Source organism: Hemicordylus capensis, chromosome 1 (assembly GCF_027244095.1).
Source record: "Hemicordylus capensis ecotype Gifberg chromosome 1, rHemCap1.1.pri, whole genome shotgun sequence".
Classification (NCBI taxonomy): Eukaryota; Metazoa; Chordata; class Lepidosauria; order Squamata; family Cordylidae; genus Hemicordylus; species Hemicordylus capensis.
In genome coordinates, this window is record NC_069657.1 from 390249181 (window position 1) to 390270742 (window position 21562).

Here is a 21562-nt window from a genome sequence, read left to right on the forward strand (position 1 = left end):
AATTCCTCAGGGGGCTTATGAAATCTAAACTCAATATAACAATAGTTCTATCATAAGTTAACATGTTAAGCAATGCATGCAAAAACAGCAGCCAGCAGTATCATAATACAAATCCAAAGTCATAAGATCGACATTTATTCAAACCACAAGGAATCTGGGCAGCAATGACTTTCTGTATCCTCAATGGAACAGAATGGTCTTCAGACAGTTTGTTGAAGCGGTCCTATCAAATCTCTCCAGGGAGTTCCATAACATGGGTGCCAGTGCTAAAAGGGTCCTTGTGCCAGACAAAACTGTCAGCTGAAGTAGGACTTCCGCTGATGACCTTAGCACATGCAGAGAGGGAGGGCCTATACAGGATAAGGTACTCTCTGGCTTCACACATACATTTCAGTTCTTGTTCTTAGCTGCTTAAGTGACACTTCTTATGGGTTTTGCATATACTTTTGGTGGGGTTTCAGTACAAAGTTCTATGAAAACCATTCAGTTTGAAGACTGTTTAGAAATGTTGTCTGTCAACTGGATGTTTTTAGGATGTTGTTCTGTTTGACATTGGTTTGACCACTCTCATTTGCAGCAATGTGATTGATCTTCTGTGCCATTGCACAGTGGCCAAAAATGACAGCTGTCACATCTGAATACTAAAGAATGGTCCTCAAGGGTAGGAAATAAAGTCCAGGTGCCTGAGTGAACAGTATCACCATCCAGCTCCAAACAAAAAAAATATCTCTACCCTTCAAAACAAATCCATTACTTCTCTTAAGTTGAAACCCTCTTCGTAGTGACCTTCTGCTTTTGATGAAATGAAAAATGCATACATGTTCCAGAAACACAAAATTCTGGAGTGTTATGATTGGCTCAATTTTTGGCTTCCAGCAGGCAAAAATCTGTCATTCCTTAAGCGACTAATGGCTGTGCCGCCTGCATCTAGAATAATCACTTGGAATGGACAGCTGCCATTTTTGCAAACTCTTCTTAGAGGAGCAGAGTATCTATCACTTGAAGATGCAGAGGGAGGCCCATTTCCCTAAGAAAATACTCAGGGGAAGCCCTTTCTTGAGGCGAGGTGAGGCAGTTGCCTCAGGCATCAGCAGGCAGGGAAATGCCCAATGTTGCTGCCAGTGGAGCAACTCTTCAAGACTGATCTGATGCTTCCAAGCTTTGTAAGGAGCCAGGCACCAATCTACAATTGAGCAGACGTGTTCAGGGAATCTGAGCCACCCCCAAAGAAGGGCTTGGTGGGGCTGCCAAACAAGAGGGGCTGTGTGTGGGCACCTCCTACCTGGGCATAGCTTGCTTGCCTAGTACTGGGCTGGCAGGGGACATACACTGGGCGGACAGGCAGGACAGGCTGATACCCTCCCTCCGGGACTGCAAAGCGTACTGCTGTGACATGGCTACAGTCACCCCCACACTGAACATCTGATTTTGCAAGCAGTCACAGTGCCAGTGTCTTAATGTGCATGCCAGCTGCATGGGCCTGCATGATCATCAGCTGTTCAGTGGGTGGTGAGGGCTGAGCAGGAATGGAGGCTTGAAGCCTGAACACCCTTATTCAGTGATCTGAGATGGGGGCAGGCTAGTAAGCAGCGAGGTGAAGTGGACAAGACAAGCAAGCAACAACACAACCACCAAAGTATGTTTAAGTGGAAGAAACCCTTGTGCAGTCATGCCTGCCCCCTGCAGTGTCAAACACTCTGCCCGGAGCAGGAGAGGGGAAAGTCCCCTTAAAAATAAATTTAAAAAAATCTAAGACCTGTAACTATAAGATGCAACAATTTTTCTCCAGTAACACACCAGGAGAAGGATGCAATATAATGATGTTGCTTCCTGCCCTGGTGCATTCTAGGTGAGAAAATGGAAGAGAAGTCTGTGCATTGGATTGGTGTGCTGCTGTGGCTACCTTTTGAACAGCTGCTTTCTTCAGGGAATGCTGGATCTTCATTAAAGGCAAGCCCCCTCCCCTCATCCCCCTGCCCGATGCATCAAGCCAATACAAATGTATCGGTTTGATGTGATGGTGCTCCTTATATCCGGAGCATGCTTCAATCATTACTGGGACAGGGTCCATACTGAGCCCAACAATGACCACTGTGCACATCCTTACTATTCTATTCGTCAGCAATCAGTTTAACAAAAGCAGTGCCAGCCAGCAGCCCATAACACCATGAACCCTTTCACATGACCATATGGGGGGTGGGGGCTAAAGAGCTCCTACCCTAATAAAAACCTTAATAGCTTTTGAACCACTGCTCTAAACTTCACCAAACCATTAAACTGCACTCCTCCTAGACAAGCCTGACAGAGTACACTGGTCATTTTCACTAAAATTTGAAAGCAATTTATGCTACTCTGTTCTAAAGATTGGAGAAAAAAGAACCAAGGGGTCAATTCAGCACTTCTTAACTTGCTGTAGCTGTGGCAATTTTAATCTGATTTCTATTAAATTTGGCAGATCTGTAGACCTCAGCAAGTACATACAGCACACACAAGTTACTAGCTCAACAACTGTCAAATTTAAAAGCAATAGGATGTTGAGACTTATAATGGTGTAATCATTTTGTTTTGTTTGCCACTTGCCTTAACTAAAGGGCACCTTCCATGCCCCTTTAATTGTTCTGCCATATATATATATAATCACTTGTTTGGGCTAAGATAGTGGGGAATGGGCTTTGCTGCATATGTAGGTCCCATTCTGATTATCATTTTGCCTGATTTTGATGGTTGCATCTTTTCAGCATTAAGTGGATTCTATTCTGTTCCAAGTAACTAACTAATGCACACATTTGCAAAAAGCCAGAATGCAGCTCCTGCCCTTACATGACATGAATCTCTACTGCCACAGTGCCTGCTATCTTCTTGGCCTTTGAAGGTTTCATTAAGGTTTGTATATTTGTTTCCTATTGCTAAATCACAGCAGGGACAGATTAAGCTGACATAAAACAGGTATAACTAATATTTGAGAATTAAATCTGTGGATGCAAAATTGCTACCTCCAGGTTTAAGGGAGATAAGATTTTAAAAGGATTTATATGGAGTTGAATATTTTGGCTCTTGAGTGGTTCAGCAGCTTAATTCCCAAGCTTGGGGTTTTTCATGGGGGTAACAGGAACCGTGCTGAGACAGAGACCATTAACAGATACACGGTGAACAAAGAATCTGAAAGGATTGCATTCAGCCCTTGAATGGAGAGGAGATTAATACTTCCTGCTTGCTGCCTTCTATGTACCTCTGCCATTGCCCCCACATCAGAAGTCACAAGGCAATAAAAACACTGCACAAATGTTCTGGGTGAAAGGGCCACAACTTTATTGAACGTTAATATCATTGAGACTGCACTAGAAAGCAAACTTTACCCCCAAACAATGTAGGCCTACACTTAGATTGGAGAAGCATAGGAGTATGAAGACGAAGAATATTTATATACCGCTTTTCAACAAAAGCTTTCCAAAGCAGTTTACATAGATAAATAAAAAATAAATAGATAAATAAAAATGGCTTCCTGTCCACAGAGGGCTCACAATCTAAAAAAGAAAAATAAGGCAGACACCAGCAACAGCCACTGGAAGGATGCTGTACTGGGGATGGATAGGGCCAGTTGCTCTAGCCCCACCTTCTATCTAGCCCCACTTTCTGCCTATCTAGCCCCACCTTCTCCTTGTGCTCAGCCAGTCAGGAGAGCCTTGCAGAGAGTGAGGAAAACACCACCAGAGTGGGAACATTCTGAGGTGATTTTACTGATTATTCCATAGATGTCAGGAATTAATTGGTTTTCTTCATTTTATAATAACAGTTTTTAAAAGCATATTAACCCTCTTCAATAACAGCCAATGCTTCCGTGAGGAGCAACCACTGTTATGGCACTCCCCACTTTAGGCAAAGAGAGCCGCACTTAAGGCGAAGAGAGATGCACTTAAGCCAAAGAGAGCCACACTTAAGGCAAAGAGAGGTAAGTGCCAGCAGCCTTCCTCCCCCCTCTCCCTCAAGCCCTTTCTCACCAATCATGAGAAAGGGCTCTGTGAGTGACAGCTCTGGTGGGTCTTCCTCCTCGCTTTCCTAGCTGCAACCATGAGTGCCACTGTGCTCTATAACATCTGAGGAGGGCTATTATTACATTATTATCCTGAACGTAAGAACATAAGAATAGCCCTGCTGGATCAGGCCCAAGGCCCATCCAGTCCAGCACCCTGTTTCACACAGTGGCCCACCAGATGCCTCTGATGGCATGCCCATGGGCAAGAGGTGAGGGCAGGCCCCAGGGCCATCCCTAGGGGGGGTGCGGGGCTGGGGGCAAATCAGCATGTGTGGGCCTCCTTAACATTTCATATCGTTACAGAATCATACTGATTGATGACATACAGTGTAAATAGTGTGAGTGAGGTTTTTGAACATGTCCAACCAGCTTGGACATATAATGCATTTCCAAAGAAATAAAAATAAAAAGCACAACACATGCTTCACAGTTCTCAGACCTTCTGGGTTGCAAATCAACTTGAGCATAGTGCATCCATAAATAAATAAATAATATATTGTTCCATAAGTTTTTGTAATTTTCTGCCATAAAACACGAGCCACTTAGTGGACTTTTTGGATGGTTGTGTTTTTTTTAAAGCAACAATTTGTCCAATCCATTTGTATTTAAATATACATATTACTCCCACCCTGCCCTACATCTCTGCTCAATACCAAAGCCCTATGGAAAGCCAATCTCTTAATATTCAAGGGGGCAGGATAAGCACAAAAATGAAATCACATCATACCTCCATTACTAAGGCTGGGCTGGGCAGAGGGTCTGCAGAGAGCTCTGAGCTGGACACTCTCTGCCTGCCTGCCTGCCTGCCTGCTTCTTTCTTGAGCTTCAGGCTTCAGGGAGGCCTGCATGAAGACCTGTCTGGAAGCCCCGCCCACCCGCCAAACAGCTGAGAGGCGAGGAGAGAGGGAGCTCTAGCAGCTTGCTTGGGAACCCTTCAAGCTGCACACAAACACAAAAGATCAGTTCTGGCTGGGCTGCGGGGAAAGGGCTGGGCTCTGGCTGGGACTGGGACTGGGGGAGAGAGGAGGGCAGGCTGCACTGCAGTGTGCCCAGCGTGGGGCCTGTGCCAGCGCAGGGCTCGGGGCAATTGCCCTGGTTGCCCCACCCTAAGGACGGCCCTGGCATGCCCTATCTCTTGCTGTTGCTCCACTGCAACTGGTATTAAGAGGCATCTTGTCTCTGAGGCTGGAGGTGGCCTATTGCCACCAGACTAGCAGCAATTGATAGACCTGGCCTCCATGAATTTGTCTAAGCCTCTTTTAAAGCCATCCCAGCTAGTGGCCATCACCACATCCCATGGCAGAGAATTCTACAGATTAATTAGTGTGGGGAAAGTACTTCTTGTCAGTCCTAAATTTCTAGGCCTTCAGTTTCATGGGATGACCCCTGGATCTAGTGTTGTGTGTGAGAGAGAAAAAATTATCTCTGTTGACTCTCTCTACCCCATGCATAATTTTATACACCTCTTTCATGTCTCCCTATAGTCACCTCTTTTCCAAACGAAAAAGCCCCAGATGCTGTAGCCTTGCTTCATAAGGAAGGTGCTCCATGCCCCTGATCATTTTGGTTGCCCTTTTATGCACCTTCTCCAGTTCTACAATGTCCTTCTTAAGATATGGTGAAGAGAACTGTAGGCAGTACTCCAAATGTGGCTGCACCATAGACTTTTATAAGGGCATTATAATATTAGCATTTTTATTTCCAATCCCCTACCTAATGATCCATAGCATGGAACTGGCTTTTTTCACAGCTGCCACACACTGAGTCGACACTTTCAATGAGCTGTCCAGCACAACCCCAAATTTTCTCTCTCCTGGTCAGTCTCCTGGTTCAGATCCCATCAGTGAAATTGAGTTTGTTGGGTTTTTTGTTTGTTTGTTTGTTTGTTTGTTTGTTTTGCCTCAATATGCAGCACTTTACACTTGCTTACATTGAACCACATTTGCCATTTTGTCGCCCACTCACCTAGTTTGGAGAGATCCTTTTGGAGCTCCTCACAATCTGTTTTGATTTCACTTTCCTAAATAGTTTAGTGTCATCTGCAAATTTGGCCACTTTGATGCTTAACCCAACTTCTAGATCATTTATGGACAGGTTAAAGAGCACTGGGGGACCCCACTTCCTCCCTCCCTCCATTGTTAAAACTGTCCATTTATTCCTATCCTTTGTTTCCTGTCTTTCAACCAGTTACTGATCCACACATGAACCTGTCTCCTTATTCCATGACTGCTAAGTTTACTCAAGAGCCTTTGGCAGGGAACTTTATCAAAAGCTTTTTGGAAGTCCAAGTATACTATGTCAACCGGATCACCTTTATTTACTCTCAAAGAACTCAAAACGTTTAGTGAGGCAAGAATTGCCCTTTTTGGTTCTCCTTCAGCAAGGCCTGTTCTTCTATGTGTTTAACAATGTTGTCCTTAAGTATGCTTTCCATCAATTTACCCAGCACAGAAGTTAAGCTAACTGCCCTATAATTTCCTGGATCCCCCTTGGATCCCTTTTTGAAAATCAGAATTAGCTACTTTCCAATCCTCTGATACAGAGCCTGATTGTAGGGACATATTTTTGCTAGGAGCTCAGCAATTTCATATTTGAGTTCCTTCAGAACTCTTGGGTGGATGGCATCTGGCCCTGGTGATTTGTTAATTTTTGGTTTTTCAAGACAGTTTAGAACATCCTCTCTCGTCACCTCAAATTGGCCCAGGTCTTCAGCCTCCCAGCCTGAGAAGCTCAGATCCAGAGTGAGTATATGGTCAGTGTCCTCCACCATGAAGACAGATGCAATGAAACTCATTCAGCATCTCTGCAATCTCCTTATCCTCCTTAAAAATCTCTTTCATGCCTTCATCTTCTAGAGGTCTAACTGCCTCCCTGGCAGGTTTTCCGCTTCTGATATATTTAAAGAAGTTTTTGTTATTCCCCTTCATACTTCTAGCTATATGCTCCTCAAGCTCTATGTTTGCATCCCTTATTGTCCCTTGCATCCCTTGCATTTCCTTTGCTAGAGTTTATGTTCATTTATGTTCTCTTCATTTGGGCAGAACTTCTATTTTCTGAAGGAAGTCTTCTTCCCTTTTATAACTTCCCTTAATTTACTTGTTAGCCATGCTGGTGTCCTCCTGAACTTTGTGGTACCTTTCCTCCTTCTTGGTATACATTCCAATTGAGCTTCTATTACTGTGGTTTTGAATAAGTTCCATGCTTTCTGAAGTGATTTGACCATCCTGACTTCCTATTTCAGCTTCCTTTTTACCAATCCTTTCATTTTTTAGAAGTTTCCTCCTCTGAAGTCCAATGTAGGAGTTTCCTCCTCTGAAGTCCAACGTATCTGTATTGCATCTTGGCAATGCTCCACTCGCATATAAGCTGAATTGGATCACACTATGGTCCCTGTTCCTCAAAGGTTCTAAAACTCTGACATCTCGCACCAGGTCCTGGGCACCACTCAGGATTAAGTCCAAGTTCGTCTTTTCTCTGGTTGGTTCTGTGACTAAGTGTTCTACAGCACAGTCATTTGACTTAATCTTGAAATCTGACTTCTCTGTCAATACCTGCACATGAATTTGCCCAGTCTATGGGAGGGTAATCGCTGTCACCCATTATTCAGCACTGTCTCTCTCTAATTTGCTTCTCCAACTCCAGATCACTCTCAGCATTTTGATCTGAGGGCAAAAGCATGTCCCTAGTTATACATTTCCTTTCAGTCCTTGTATTGTCACCCATAATGACTCTGTGGAGGACTCTGGTCCTCCTAGATTTTCTAGCTTGTTAGATTCTATCCCTTCTTTAATATACAGTACTACTCCATCCCCAATCCTCCCCTCCCTGTCCTTGCTGTAGAATTTTTATCCAGGAATATGTCCCACAGATTATCACTGTTCCACCAGGTTTCCGTTATGTCCACTATATCTATGTTTTCATTAGCAACCAAGCACCCCACCTCCAGACTGCATTTCCCAACATCATTGGTGCCAACATGCATACAACATCTGACTACTCCCCAGCACTGCCTAATGGCCTATCTAGAGGTAGCATGATGTCTGCAACCTTTGCCCCAGACAGACAAGTCACCATGCAGTCTGCACACAGGTCATAAATCCATCTCTCGTGCCCCTAACAACCAAATGACCCACTACTAGGAGATCCCCAACCCCAGGAGGAGTATCCTCTGTGCAAGAGGATATGGGTGCATCTTCCAAGGAAGGGGTCCCTTCTAAGGGAGCATTCCCCTGTTCCTCAAACTGATGTCCTCCTTCCCTGAGACCCTCATTCTCCATTACAGCAGAGGAGCTGTCAGCCTGGGAGTGGGATGCCTCTATCATATCCCTGAGTGTCTCACCCACACACCTCTCTGCCTCCCCGAGCTTTTCCAGGTCAGCCACCTTGGCTCCAAGGGAACAAATTGTTCCCTGAGAGCCAGGAGCTCTTTTCACCAAACACACACCTGTCACTTCTGCTCCTCAGGCAGATAGCCATACCTGCAGCACTTGGTGCAATACACTGGGAAGCAGCCCTCCCCTGCTTGCATTCTACCTTCATAACTGGTTTTATTGGGTATTTAGAATATATAGTGTTTGTTTAGTTGAAAGTTAGGTCTTAGCTCTAGTTTTCAGTTAAGTAAAGGTTTTAAGTAGGGATGTGCATGAATTGATTTTTTCAATTTGATTTGTGCCCAAATTGAATCACCTCTGGGTTTTTTGTGTCCAAATCTGTCCCCCCGAATCACCCCAGATTTGATTTGGACTTGATTTGATTCTGATTCTGATTGCTGTGGTCCTAGGGGCACCAAATTTGGCTGTTGGGTAAGTCCCCATGGGTGTCACCTACTGCCCAAATTTCAAGGCATTGGGGCACTTGGTTGATATTTAATAATATTTAAAGTTTTTTCCTGACTTTGTATATTTATGCCATAGGAAATAATGGGGACTTGAAGTTGCCCTATCCTAACCCTAACATGGACCCCTAGCTTTCATTTTAAAAAACCCAACTAAGCTCTAGCCCTTGTAGAAGTGGACTTACGGAGCACAATGTGTGGTCACTATTTTTCAAGTGTTTGGATTCTTTGGTGTCTAATAACTTTTCCTCATGAAGAATCCCTATGAAGATTCATTATAAGCCTTCATTTCTTATGTTCATTTTGACTGTAATTGGACATTGTCAACTGCCATGTGTGAACTACCTCCCACACACACACACACACACACACAATGGGGTACTCAGTTTATTTTTTAGGAATTTGAAGTGTTTAGATTCTTTCGTGTCTTCATTACACACCTTCATTTCTTCTGTTCATTTTGACCCCACTGCTTTTTGGGTGGGTGTGGAAAATTAGTTGCATCCCATGTGCCAACTACCCCCAACCCCCAAGCCACTGGGTACTCAGTTTATATTTTAGGAATTTTTGAGGTGTTTAGATTCTTTGGTGTGTAATGAATCATAATAGGTATTCATTATGAGGAAAGGTTTTTAGACACCAAAGAGTCTAAACACTTGAAAAAATCTCTAAAACCTAAACTGAGTAGTAATCTACTGCCTTGCAGTGGGGGTGGGGGGGCCCTGGCACATGGAAATTGAAAGCTGACATTTTCCAAGGACAGTCAAAATGAATAGAAGAAATGAAGGTGTGTAATTAATCCTCATAGGGATTCATTGAGGGGAAGTTATTATACACCAAAGAATCCAAACACTTGAAAAACAGTGACCATACATTTTGCTCCATAACTCTGCTTCTACAAGGGCTAGAGTTTAGCTCCCCCACCCTTCAAAATAAAAATAAAATAAAAGCTGGCAATATGGGGGAATTAATAGGAGGAATCTGAATCTTGATTTGATTCCAATCGAATCTGGCATCATTAAATTTGTATCCGAATGTAGTCAATGGACCACAAGAGCGATTTGTTCTGTCTCCAAATCACCCAAATCAGCTAGATTCAGGTACAAATCAATTTGTACCTGAATCAAATTGAATCGATTAGCACATCCCTAGTTTTAAGCAATGTCTTCCAAGAAAATTATAGAAGTGGAGTAGTACTCACCTTCTCCTTATGCTGTCTCCTTTGTGATAAACAGGGACTGCTTGTGTGCCTCCCTGCACATGTCCCCACTAAACTCCATGCCAAACCCCTTCAATATCTGCTTGAAAAACCCCTTTTCATAAATTTTCTGGGATAAAATTTCCTCTGGTCTGAGCCTTGTCTTCAAGAGCTTCCTACCAAAATGAGGCATCTCAGAGAGGTGGTCCCTCCCACAAACTGTAGGACTGACTTGGAGCTAATCCCCCACCGAAACAAACGGACCTGTCAAATTCACAAACCTCTAGCCAGCCGGAAACTAAATGCTAGAAAAGTCTAGTCTTAACCAACTTAGCTTCTCTCTCTCTCTCTCTCTCTCTCTCTCTCTCTCTCTCTCTGTGTGTGTGTAAAATTCTTCACTACTTGATGTGTGGAGACCTCTCCTCACCCACTCACACTGGGCTGGGTGCCTCTTTCACTCTCTTCTGTTGGTTTAAAAAAAGTAAACAAAAATAACATGCATTGAAATGTGAAGCATAACAGGCCTGCAATGTACCAAACTTTAATCTGTAGTATTCTACAGATGGCTGTATTTAAACATGGCTGTATTTAAAGTACAATAAAAGTACTTGTATGTACTGTAATGAGATTCCTGTATTTATTTGGACAAAACAGAACAAAACAGGAGGAACAGTGGTTATAATGGTTGTCACGTACCAAAGGTCTTCTTTGCTGCATTTATTCTAAACACATTTCCCTTCTTGCTGGGCATGTTGCTTGGAGTTACTAGGCCTGCATACTAAGAATGACTGACATCAATCCAGGTAAATATAGGGAATTTTCAACCCAGCATTGATGCAAGTGCTAATGTATCACTTCACACCAGTAAGGAAGGGTGTGTGTGTGTGTGTTAATTTTTTTTTCTGCATCCAGAGATGCATTCATGGTGAGAACTATTGGGTGAAATCAGCTCTCATGGCACAACAGCAGCAGGTAACAGTCCTGAGGTTTCTATTCATCATTTGCTAGAGAGGAAATGGAACAAGACATGAGGCCATTAATGTTTAGGTTCTCCTTATATAAACTTTGCTATTTGCATGGAAGTTCTGCTTGTGGTCCACAGAATATTATTGTTGAATAAATACTAGAATAAATTTAACTATCATTCCAGGACTAGGGTGAAGGAATATAATTATTACTCCCTCACAGAGGGGAAAAGAGCAAATAATTTAGGAGTTCTCAGTGAGCTCAAGTGCAAACATGTACATCTTTTACTTTGCAAACCACCCTCCGACCCGCATGCATGTCACTATAGCCTGCCCCTCTCATGAAAGAGCAGTCCTTGGGAGAAGGGTCTTAGTCAGACATTATTAATGACTCAGCCCCTGAAACACTATCCCAGTGTACCCCAAGACAGTTCTTCTCATGAGTAATGCCAGAGACTGCTGGGCCCCCTTCCTGTTTGGAATAGAGAGGAGCCACTCTATTACAATAGAAATATTATGCTTCTGCAAAAAATTCTTCACTACTTGATGTGTGGAGACCTCTCCACAAAGTGCCTGTCTTGTCAGCCCATCTCATTTTAGTAATGGTAAAGCCCCTGGTAGTGATAACATTTCTATTGAGGCTATCAGAGCCAATCTTGATTGGTGGGTCCCCGTTTTAGCCTCGCTATTTACTTATATAGATACAACTGCTAACATACCCAGTGAGTGGGGCCTTGCTATAATAATTCCTCTTTATAAAAAAGGTAGGCGTGAGGACCCAGCCAACTATCGTCCCATTAGCTTACTTAATGTTATTAGTAAAATTTACGCAAGGCATCTTTTGATAAAACTTCTAGACTGGATTGAGACAAATAACATTTTAGCTATCGAGCTATCGAGCAGGCAGGCTTTCGGGAGGGTCGTTCCACCATGGAACATGCTTTTACCCTTCAATTTCTGGCAGAGAAGTATTCTAGGTTCCCAGGTTCAGCACTTTATGTAGCATTCATTGATCTTAAAGCTGCATTTGATTCAGTTTCTAGAGAGAGACTGTGGTCTAAACTGGAAGCCCTTGGAATAGATAAAAGATTACTCGAACTTATTGTTAGTCTGCATAAGCATACTTGTTTGAAAGTTCGTTATGGCCCAACTGGACAGTTAACATCGGAAATTCCAACTTTTAGAGGAGTACGTCAGGGCTGTATACTTGCTCCTATTCTGTTCAACATCTATGTTAATTCTGTGGTTTCTTGTTTGTCCACCCTCTCTATTCATCCACCAAAGTTAGCCGATAGGCACGTCTCCATATTATTATATGCGGATGACATGGCTATTATGTCGCAGACACCTGTAGGCCTTAAGCGCGCCCTAAGACTCTTCTCATCATTTTGTAACCAAGAGTCTATTGAAATAAATTATAGTAAGACTAAAGTCTTAGTGTTTGCCAAGCGAGCTAGGCGTTATAATTGGTCTATACAAGGAAACAAGATTGAGCAGGTTAATTCCTTTAAATATCTAGGAATTACGTTTCACTCTGTTGGCTCTAGAAATGCCCATTTTAACTCCATCAGACAATCTGCTCAAATGGTTGTAAATAAGATCAAATCTTATCATTTTACACATGGTGCTGCTTTTATACCTGCGACAGTGAGACTTTATACAGCCAAAGTACTGCCTTTGCTCTTATATGGAGTAGGGATGTGCATAAAACCGGTTCTCCCGGTTCGGTTCGGGTCCGAACCGGGTCCGGACCGGACCGGGGTGGTTCGGTTTTGGTTTTGCCAGACCACCCCCCCGGTCCGGTTCGGTTTCGAACCGGTTCGGATCCGAACCGAACCGGTTCGGATCACAAAAAGTGGCTGGTTTTGAAGGGGACATTGTGTTCTACCTGCCACCCAAATTTCAAGTCGATTGGACCTTCCTCTGATTTTTTACAATTTTTTTTCAAAAAATAAATTTTTGCCCATAACTCACAATGTGGAGCCCTTAGGGGCAAAAAAGCTGGGGTGGGTGGTAGCCACCCATGGGTGTCCTCCACCCCAAAAATCCCAAGGCAATTGGTGGCTCCTAGTATTATTGGTGAATTTCTGAAGAAAAATTTTTTTTCCATTGGCTAGAATGGGGGTTCGGGTCTGCCCCAGACCCACCTCTGTGGGGTGGCAGCACCCCCAAAGTGGGTCCGGGGCCATGGCAAAAATGCCCTCAGTCCCTCCCAGCAATCCCCGTAGAGATAGGAGTGATGGTTCTGTTGTTTTTCTGAGGTATTCTGAGTGTAGATTCTATGATAGCTTATGAGATTTCCAATGAGACACCATGAATCCACTCTCATTTGCTATCACAGAATCCACACTCACTCAGAACACCTCAGAAAAACAACAGAACCATCACTCCTATCTCTACGGGGATTGCTGGGAGGGACTGAGGGCATTTTTGCCATGGCCCCGGACCCACTTTGGGGGTGCTGCCACCCCACAGAGGCGGGTCTGGGGCAGCCCCGAACCCCCATTCTAGCCAATGGAAAAAAAATTTTTCTTCAGAAATTCACCAATAATACTAGGAGCAACCCAACAATTGCCACCCCATCTTTTTGGCGCCTCTCTCTGGGCGCCCTAACACGTAACACCTAGTCAGTCCATCTTAATGCCTACCTACTACCACCACTCCTATCCAAGCAAGTAAGAGGAGGACACTCAGAGAGACAACACCCACTCTCTGATCTAACAAAAAGGCCACAGCTGTGCTGCCTGCCAGCACAGCAGCAGCAGCGGAGCAGCACACTAAGCACAAGAGCAGCACACACAGAGAAGAAGCAGGAGGCGGAGCAGCAGAGCAGCAGACCTGCTGCTCCGCATGATGGGTGACGTGATGCCCAAAGGAACCACCGCCTCACTCAGTGCCTGCCACTGACTAGGCCCGACAGACAGAAGCCAGCCAACCTGCTCTGCTCTGCTCTGATGCTCCCCATGGATGATGCACACACACCCTACATCTGCATCCCAATGACCAGACCAGACCAGACCAAGTGCGCAGAGTCAGCACAGGCCAGCAGCCACCAGCCCAGCAACAACAACAGCTACTACTGCTACCACCACAGCCAGTGTTGCCGCTACAATAACATTCCCAGTCCAGTCACGCGCGCCACAGCCTGAGCCTAGCACACAGCCAACAGCTGCTGCCAGCCAGTGCCTGGCAAGCCCAGCCAACATGAGGAGGAGAGAGCTAACAAGTAGACGGCGCACGCACATCACCAACCCATCACGACGGCGCAACTGCAAGGGGAGAGGGCACAATTACAGGCAGGAGGAGGAGGAGGAGGAGGAGGAGGAGGCGGGCGAGGCAATCCTAGCACAGATTTGAAAGTTTAAAATCCACCAGGACATCTTCTAGAATCTAGACTTCTGTTTTTTCTACCACCAGCTGTAGTGTCTAGTTAGTCAGTGTGCTGTGCAGCTGAGCTGAGCTGAGCTGAGCTGCATGTGAGGAAGGGTGACTGTAGCTAGTTCTTTAGTTTCAGCAGACTGAGCATTGAGCATGGGCAGTGGCCTTGGGAAGCAACACAATTACACGACACTCACCTGCTGCTGCTGGTTCTAGAAGTTGCCTCTTCTCGTCTTCACCTCTTCGTGTGTGTGTGTGTGTGTGTGTGTGTGCAGTGAGTGCATGCCTTTTGCCTTGCTGGAAAGAAATGCTTCTCTGGTCCACCACCACATATCTGCTCAAGGACACAGAGGCCCAAGGCAGAGGTGGTGGCACCAGTGTGAGTGCATGTGTGCTGGTGGTGTTTGCCACCACAGGTGTTTTGTGTGTGTATGTGTGCGCTGCTAGCTAGGAGGGGGGAGGGAGGCAGGGAGGGAGGCTGGGAGGCAGGGGGGAGGAAAGGGGAGGGGGAGAGGGATGTAGAGGGGATTGAAGGGGGGAGGGTCCGGCTCAGAGTTGGTCAGCCACATATTTGTGCACACACGTGCTCACGTGTGTGCTTCGGTGGGAGAGACCAGACTCTCATCATCTGCCAGACCGGGGTTGGGGGCAGTTGAGGCGGTGGTGGGCTGGAAGGGAGGGAGGATGGAAGGTGGTGAAGAGGAAGGGGAGAGGATGAGAGGGGAAGGATGGAGGGAGTTGGAGGGGGGAGGAAAAAAACATGTAGACAGACACACACCACACTACACACAGAAAGCATCCACACACAGAGACAGTGCTAGGCATCCATTCACACAGACAGACAGACAGACAGACACACAACAGGAAGAGACAGACTGAGCCTGCACCACACACACACACACACACAGACCCAATTCCCCCCCTGCACAGTTATCAATCAATATGTTGTGTTGGCAGCCAGTTCATTGCTATTCTGATGGTTTTGGGTTTTTTGCCATCAGCCAACATCAACAGTGACCACAATCAAGATGAACATAAGATGATAATAATTCATTCGTTTCATTTCAAAAAATCACCCAATCATTTTCTCCATGTAAACCAAGCCCCCCACACATGATTTCTGGTGACATTTTCAATAAAATCAATTCATTTGGCATTCATCATTTTGTTCTCCCTTTGTCACCTTTTTTTCTTTCTTTTGCATAATTTTGAGGCTTGATTTTGACATGGGGTTTTTAAAGAAAAAATTATTTACATGTTTATTTACATACAGTATTTACATATCTACACTGCATTTTTGAACGTATACCCGCCGCTGCCGCTAAGTCTAGTACTCCGTGGGCTGTGCTACTTTGGGGGGGTGTGCCGTGCCCACGCCAGGTCCCCAAATGCTGACAGGTGGATAGATAAAGGGCCTGTGCTGGTCAGCATTGGGTTTCTTTTTAGGTGGGCGTGGGCATTGTAAACATCTGGCCAGTCGCAGCACTACAACTACTACTACAACTGCATCTCTGTGTGGGCACACTACACGCTGCGACTGGCTGGCACGGCTCAGCATCTGTCACGTCAGCTCAGCTAGAGGTGGAAGGGGGGAGGGTAGGGATAAGCAGAGGTCGAGCCAGGCAGGTGACCAACCATGGGGCAACCCACGGTAATCACTCGCCCGTCTCAAACTCAAGCTTGGGGTAGCCCAACAAGGGGAGGTTCACCTTAAGGAAGACCAGCTGCTCCACCAGACCAGGGTCCAAGCGGGAGCGAGAGGGTGTCACCACGTCCCCGGCACGTGAAAACACCCGCTCGCTCTGGACACTGGTTGGGGGGCAGGAGAGGAGGCGCACAGCCACCACCGCCAGGTCCGGCCAGACTTGGCGGCGGCTCGCCCAGAACTGTGCGCAGTCCACGCCGTCTCCCTCCACAGGCTCCTCCAAGTACTGCGCAACGCATTGCTCAGCACTGGAGGGGGGCCTGGCAGGTCGAGCCTCCCGCATACCAGGCATGGCGCCATAGCAGAACCGCTGAAACCACTGGGCGGATCTCGAGTCGGTAGCAAATGGCTGCTGCGATGGCGCCGCCTGGGATGCCGCGCTGCTGGACTGGGAAGAGGGAGGGGAAGGGGAAGCTGACGCCGGCTGGCCGCCCATGCTGCTGCTGGGTGCGGGTTGGGCCGCGAGGGCTGCCCCCGCACCACTACCAACACCCTGGTCTCTGCGGGCCCTAGCGGCCTCCTCCTCCCTAACCTTCTCGACCAGGATGCCCTTCCACCTGGGCAAGTCGTCGGCACTCACGGCATTGCCCTTGAGGGCTGGGTGACAGAGACAAGCGAGGACATACTCCTCCCTGTCTCCCAGCACATCAACGAGCCGCTTGTCAACCCCAGACCTCAGCCTCCCAGCCAGAGCACGACCCTCTGGCGTGGTCAGAGAGATATGGAGTCCACCCATCAGCTTCTCGAGACCAACAGCTGTGGGCAGCGCCTGGCTCAAGGGAGTGGTGTCGCCACACAAGCCCTTCGTGGCAAGCTGGAAGGGCTCGAGTGCCGACACCGCCTCGGACATCTGCTTCCACTCTGCGTTCGAGAAGTCGCAGACATCCAAGGACTCGTCCCTCGCCAGGGCGACAAGGGCTCTCTCCTGCTCCAACAGGCGCTGGAACAGGAGGAAGGTGGAGTTCCACCGCGTCTCCACATCCGTAGGGATGAGATGGCGAGGAAGGCCAAGGTCATCCTGCTTCTGGCGAAGCAGTCTCCTGGACTTCTCGCTGCGGTGGAAGTGGGCGGCCAGCTTGCGGGACTTATCCACAAGCGTGGCCGTGGCAGCAACAGCACCTGCGATGGGGCGGGCCCCCTTCTCCTGGGACGCCCTCAGCTCCTTAAGGCCAAGGGCGTCCCTGACGGTCAGATGGAGCGTGTGTGCCATACACCGTATGTTCACACAGTCCATGACTGTCTCGACAGCGGCGGTAACGTTGGCTCCATTGTCGGTGACAATGAAGCCGCGGGAGAGGTGTGGACACCCGCCAATCCACTCCTCTATCTGGCGGTCGAGTACGGCCGCCACCTCCTCCGCGGTGTGCCTCGTGTCCATCGTCTCCACGTGCAGGACGGCCCACCTGTGCCGTAGTGCATCGGGAGCCGCGCCGGACCCGGAAGCATCGCCCGCGGAGGTCCCCTCACTCTCCGGTCCCCACCAGTGGGCAGTGAGGGCCAGGAAAGAAGCGTGCATCCCACTGACACTGGTCCAGAGGTCAGTCGTGAAATGCACGCTTGTCCCGGCCGGAGCTGCACGCAGCTCGGCCGACACGAGCTCCCTGCACCGGCGGTACAGGGAGGGGACCACGTTCCGGCTGAACGTCGTCCTTGAGGGGATGACGTATTCGGGAGCCAGGTATTGGAGAATACGGCGGAAGCCGTTGTTCTCGACCACCTGAAACGGCTGGTCATCGGTGGAAATCATCTCCCCTATGAGGCGGGTGAGGTGATGATGGTCCACGCGAACAATACGCTGGCTGCCCGAGGACTGCGTCCACCGCTGGACGGGCAGTGTAGCCTGCCTGCTGGCTGGCACACTGCCGCTGCCCGCCCTAGTGGCAGATGCACAAGGCGCACTAGCGCTGCCAGCCTGTCCCCTGAGACCTGGGTGGTGACGCTCTAGGTGTCTCCACATAGGCGTCGTACCCAGGTGCGCAGGGTCCCTTCCACGGCTGACAAGCATCCTGCAGTGGACACAGCGGGCGTGGAATGGGTCATCTTGAGGAACCTCAAAATGCACCCATGCACCACTGCCCTTGGCCTCCTGCGCCCTGGGCGCCGTCCTAGGCCGTTTCTCGCAGGGTGGCTGCAGTCCTAGGGGGGGGGCGGCCGCCGCTGCCTGCCCACTGCTGCCACCCAACCCGCCCCTTCCGCCCTCCACAGCGGAGGAAGGGCCCGGCTGAACTGGCATCGGAGAGGCAGGCCTCTCCTCCACCACCTCGCCAGACCGCTCCCCACCAGAGTGTCGGGCTTCACGAGGGGGGGCCCCACTGAGCGGCGAAAGGATAGGGGGAAGGGGCCCCAGAGGGAGGGAGAACCTGGCTGCATCGCTGCCAGCCGCACGGTCCTCACCGCCCTCTACCTGCTCTTCCAACTCCACAGTCTCCTCCACCTCAACAACTGGCGGTAGCTCAGCAGCACCTGGTGCCGCCGGCGAGGAGGGACCCGCCACAGCCCTAACAGTGCCTCTGCCTCTGCCGCGATTGGCGGCAGCAGGCGTGGGGAACTGAATCCTGCGCACCAAAGATGGGGCCGGAGCAAAGAATTCTCCAATGGGGAGAACTGGGGTGTCCTCAGGCTCCCCGCGTCCTCTCCCTCCCCGTGCCGCAGGCGCACCCCGCACCTGGCCTCTCCCACCTCTGCCTGCCAGCCTTGAGCGAGCCCTGCCCGCCACACGGCGCTCAGACATGCTGCTAGGTCAGAAGGAGGGAGACTTTAGGAGGAAGGCCAGACAGGGTCAAAAAAATAATTTGGAGGGGCTTAGGGGCCAAAAAAAAGGCAGCTGATTTGGAGGCGGCGGGGGGGAAGTTTGTTTTGAAAAAAGGAAGCCAATGGGGGGGAAAGGAAGACTTTTTGATATGGGGGGGGAAGCCAATCGAAGTGAGGGGGAGGGTGTCCTTTTTGAATTTGGGAGTCAACCACCAAGCCAATTGGGGAGATGGGTCTGGGAGGGGTTTTTTTTTAGAAAAATAGGGGGTTAAAGGGTGGAACCCCGGTGTGGGAGGGTGGCACGGGCAGTTGGGTGGAGTAGTTGTGGTGTGGGTGGCAAGTTTTTAGCTTTTTTGGGGGGGGGAGTGGATGGGGGGAGGGCACAGCACCTACCGGGGGTGGGGGAGGGATGCAGTCAACGCTTGGGAACCTGCAGATCAAAGGAGGAAACCCTTATTTAGTGAACTGGAACACAAAGTGTGGGTTCTGGGGGGTGGTTCAAACTCAATGCAGCCTATTTAGTGACTCTAAATTGCACACAACCAAAACCAGAACCCAGTCACACCAACACAGAGGTTGAACCCACCCACTCTGTGACTCTGCCTGCCCAATGCCATGGCAAGCAAGCAGCAGCAAACACTTGATGGCAGCCTCATGGATTGAACATCATGATCATCATCATGCGTGTGTATTGGCCCAGCATGTAGTGGCAGCATCAGAGCCCAGCCAGGACCCCACTCAGACTGCCCCAGAGGCAAGGAAGCACTCTGGCATGGCATGGGCCCAGCATGTAGTGGCAGCATCAGAGACCAGCCAGGACCCCACTCAGACTGCCCCAGAGGCAAGGAAGCACTCTGGCATGGCATGGGCCCAGCAGTGGCAGCATCGCATCAGAACCCTGGACCCCACTCAGACTGCCCCAGAGGCAAGGAAGCACTCTGGAAGGCACCTGTTCAAAAACCACCTGCAAGACGCATGCAATGCAACGCAACACACAGCAGCAATTTCTTTACTGGGCATGGGCATGAAGACACAAGTTTTACAACAGTACATCTCCTCTCCAAGGTTCCCTCCCTCCTCCCCACACCCAAATGCATTTCAGAATAGGGGTGTCCCTATTTAAAACCGCCAGCTAGGGAGAGAAAGGGGCAACAAAAGGTGCACAATCGCACACGCACTAACCCCTCTTCTTCCGGTCCTTCTCCTGCCGCTCACTGCTGGTCACGGATTCGCCGCCGCCAGCCAGCCACCCTGGGCTGAGACACAGCAGGGCGGCCGCACGAGGCACACAGGCAACCGGGGTAGTTCAACAACGATGGAGGGGCAGAAGTGAGGAGACAACACTGTTTGTGTCGCTCAACTCACCCCCAAGCAGAGACAAAATCAACCAAAAACTATAAAAAGAAAAAAAAACCGATGGCAGCCGCCAGGTGGGTAGGCTACTGTGTGTGGCTGCAGCTGTGGGAGAGGAGGTGGAAAGTGAAGGGGAGCAGAGAGAGAAAAGACTAAGAGAGAGAGAAAAGAGAGGGGGGGCAGGGACAAAGAGAAAGAGAGGAGAGAGAGAGAAAAGAAAGAGAGAGAGAGGAGAAAGAGAGATGATAGAGAGAAAGAGGAGAGAGGAGAAGCGCAGCGCAGCAGGGAGGGGGGATTCAGGTGTGGGGGGAGGACACAGCAGTAGCAGCGGTCCAAAGAGGTGGGGGGAGCAGAGAGGGTGTGTGTGGTTGGGGCTAGTGTGTGGCAGGGGGCCTGGGGTAAGTGGAGAGAGTCGGGGGCAAGGAGGAAAAGAGGTGGGGTGGGGGGAGCAGAGAGGTGTGTGTGTGGTTGGGGCTAGTGTGTGGCAGGGGGCCTGGGGTAAGTGGAGAGAGTCGGGGGCAAGGAGGAAAAGAGGTGGGGTGGGGGGAGCAGAGAGGGTGTGTGTGGTTGGGGCTAGTGTGTGGCAGGGGGCCTGGGGTAAGTGGAGAGAGTCGGGGGCAAGGAGAAAAAGAGGTGGGGTGGGGGGAGCAGAGAGGGTGTGTGTGGTTGGGGGCTAGTGTGTGGTAGGGGGCCTGGGGTAAGTGGAGAGAGTCAGGGGCAAGGAGGAAAAGAGGTGGGGTGGGGGGAGCAGAGAGGGTGTGTGTGGTTGGGGGCTAGTGTGTGGCAGGGGGCCTGGGGTAAGTGGAGAGAGTCGGGGGCAAGGAGGAAAAGAGGGTGGGGTGGGGGGAGCAGAGAGGGTGTGTGTGGTTGGGGGCTAGTGTGTGGCAGGGGGCCTGGGGTAAGTGGAGAGAGTCGGGGGCAAGGAGGAAAAGAGGTGGGGTGGGGGAGCAGAGAGGGTGTGTGTGGTTGGGGCTAGTGTGTGGCAGGGGGCCTGGGGGTGAGTGGAGAGAGTCGGGGGCAAGGAGGAAAAGAGGTGGGGTGGGGGGAGCAGAGAGGGTGTGTGTGGTTGGGGGCTAGTCTGTGGCAGGGGGCCTGGGGTAAAAAAAAAAAAACAACACCTGGGGAACAATGGGCAGAAAGTCTGGGGGGGGGGGGGAGAGGAACCAACAACAACCAGCAGGGAGGAATGGGACACACACACAGCAAAACCAGAACCAAAAGAAGCTAATTGATTTCACACAAAAACCCAAAGTAACTAAGACAGGACTCAACAGGCAGCAGCAGCAGCACCAGGGAGGATGGGGAACAACACTCAGTCTGGGTGGGAGGGGGCAGGCAGGGCAGG